This window comes from Chinchilla lanigera, unplaced genomic scaffold, assembly GCF_000276665.1.
Source record: "Chinchilla lanigera isolate Chin_1 unplaced genomic scaffold, ChiLan1.0 scaffold00044, whole genome shotgun sequence".
NCBI lineage: Eukaryota > Metazoa > Chordata > Mammalia > Rodentia > Chinchillidae > Chinchilla > Chinchilla lanigera.
The window spans coordinates 8,471,418-8,474,188 of record NW_004955445.1 but is presented as its reverse complement, the minus strand read 5'-3'; the positions used below and the strand labels follow the sequence as shown (position 1 = coordinate 8,474,188).

The following is a 2,771-nucleotide window of genomic DNA, read 5'->3' as shown; positions in this document are numbered from 1 at the left end:
CCGTCACAAAAGACCCGCGCGCGTGCTCGCCTCCAGACCCTCGCACGGACTCCGCGGCGGCCCTCAGGGAACGTCGCCAAATGCCGACAGCCCCTCTCGGGCGCGGCCACCGCCCAGCCTTAGGGGGAAGCATCTTCCTGCAAGGCTTGGCTTGGCGCTCCGGAGCCCCAACACCAGGGCCAGCGACCAACTACGAAAGGTGACCGGTCTTTATCCCACTGCGGCAGAAGAGCGGGTAGTGTAAGGATTGGGGGCTCGCCTGATGGATATGCTCATTCTTTCATTCATTTGTTCGAATCATCATTTAGTTACTATTGGCGCTGAGGATGCTACAGAGAACAAAAAAAGGAAATTTCCGTCTCCTTGGAACTTACATTCATATGGAAAAGAAACAAATCAATTATGATATCGGGTACTGATGACAGATGTGAACACAATAAAACAAGAAAATGTATTGGAGGCAGCTTGGAGTGCCCAAGAAAGGGTTTCCAGCCACAAAGTGAGCTCAAGGCCAGCCTGAACTGCATAGTGAGACCCTGTCGCAAAAAGACCAAAAAAAAAAAAAAAAAGGCTTTCCTGAGCAGGTGGCATTGGTTAAGATACCAAGGGGTGAGAAACAGCCCCACCAGACAAGGAAACAGCAGGTACAAAGTCCCTGATATTCATGAAGGCCTGCTCTGTCCCCAGATTGAATCCAAGGCCGGAGTAGGTAAAATCCAATGAACCAGAGAGAGTTGTAGGCAGATCCACGTCCGAGAGAACAGAAGAGGCATAAAGATAACAGTTGTCAGGGGCTGGGGATTTAGCTCAGCGGCAAAGCGCCTGCCTGGTAAGCGCAAGGTCGTGAGTTCGGTTCCCGGTACTGGAGAAAAACCAAAACAAAAAAAGAAAGATAACAGTTGTCAGTGAGAACGCTTGTGCTGAGAGATGCTGGGCCTCACTCATCCCATTAAATCCCCCCAGGAGTTCTGAGATGACTGCTATTGTGCAGATGAGGAAGCCCAGATTTCTGAAGGAAAAGCAGGTCCTAAGGCTCTAACCAAACTAGTCTCCCAGTGTAGGCCCTTGACCCTAAATTGTAACTTCCTCAGCATTCCACCTAGGCCTAATTCTCATCGTGCAGGCAGATTGAGTATCCTCCCCACCACTTTAACATGGGCCCATATCCAGAGCAACACTTTAAGATGGGCCTTGGTCTAGAAGACCTGAGAGGACAGTGAACAATAACCAGAGATCCATGGTTAGGCCAGTAGCACCCACCACATCTTCATGGAGCTACCAGATGGATAGAGGTAAGGGTGCCCCATGCAGACACGTCTGAAAATAAGCACTGTCTGGAATGCCAGAAGCCAAGGAGAGCCAGCAATAATCCTGCTTTATATTCCTAAAGTGTTTTATACTATTGACCTCTACACTGTTTCCAGATCCTTTAAATGGAGGGGTTTAAGGCGGGGGCATGGTGGCACATGCCTATAATCCCAGCACTGGGGAGGCTGAGGCAGGAGGATCACTGTGAGTTCAAGACTAGCCTGGGCTACATAGTGAGCTCAAGGCCAGGCTGAACTGCAGAGCGAGACCCCATCTCAAAAAGACCAAAAAAATAAAAGAACAATCCCATCAGATTGTAGTGAGGATTTGAGTTACACAGGCAAAGCCTGGCACTTAGTAACTGCAGGTGGCTATCCAACACTGCTAGGAAACGTGATGGAAGAGAAGACTTAACCAAAAAGGAAAGCAGAGAACTTTGACGTAGACAAATGGGAGCTCAAATCTTGACCTGGACTCAGCTGGCTGTGTGACCTTGAGCAAATCACTTACTTATCCGAGGTTCTGTTCATTTCATCACTTGTGAAATGGACCCAGTGTTACCCACCCCACAGGACTACGATGTGGATTAGGTGAGACAGCAAACAGAATTCCACAACCAGCTGGAATAATCTGACTGTGAACACTTTTTGTCTGGCCCACACAATGACCTCTTCTAACTCCAATGTCTGGGAAACATTTTCAAACAACTGAAAATGGAAAAAAAACAATATAAGGAACATGTTTCCGTGCTCTACCTGAATTAAACAATTGTTAGCCGGGCATCATGGTGCACACCTGTTATCCCAGCACTCAGGAGGCTGAGGCAGGAGGATCACTGAGAGTTCAAGACTAACCTAGGCTACATAGTGAGTTCAAAGCCAGTCTGAACTACATAGTGAGACCCTGTCTCAACAAAACAAGACAATTGTTATCCTTTTTCCAGATTATCTATATTCATGCATAAATACATTTTTCTTTGCTAAATTGTTTAAAAATAAATTGCTACCTTACAATTACTTCATGCCTCAATACTTCAGCAGCAAATCCTTAAAAAAAAAAAATGGCATTCTCTTCCATAACCACAAAAGATACCATGAAAATTACCAATCATACCGTAAGAGCAATAATATCTGGTCTATTCTGGATGGACAGACAAGGAGGCCTTCTCCTTTCTAGACAGCCAAACGTCTGCTGCATCTCCACCTGAAATAACAAGGCAACAGAAGTCCTCAATAACTGCTGGAGGAACGCCGAAAGAATAGTAGATGTGTACTGAGCACCTGCTGGGCATGGCGGATGCAGAGATGACTAAGTGGAGTTTCCTGCAATCCAGCAGCAGACAGACAGGAAACGCGGGACAATGAGGTGAGGGCGGGACTCGCTGTGGCCAGCAATCGGGAGGGCATTGTGTGAAACCCTAACTGGGCTTGGAAGGGATGATGAGACAGGTGGGCTGGAGAGGA

The 2,771-nt window shown here is 47.3% G+C and overlaps 1 protein-coding gene across 3 annotated transcripts in view; it reads right to left on the bottom strand.

Moving 5' to 3' along the window:
• Positions 1–2,505, bottom strand: part of B4galt5 (UDP-Gal:betaGlcNAc beta 1,4- galactosyltransferase, polypeptide 5) — an 87,989-nt gene extending 85,484 nt beyond the window's left edge. Inside the window, exon 1 of one of the 3 annotated variants that reach the window (XM_005392328.2) lies at positions 2,422–2,505. The gene's annotated coding sequence lies outside the window, so the exon portion shown is untranslated. The remainder of the gene's footprint in view (positions 1–2,421) is intronic. The other 2 variants (XM_013518295.1, XM_013518294.1) reach the window with 2 other exon arrangements.
• Between the last annotated feature and the right edge of the window lie 266 nt (positions 2,506–2,771).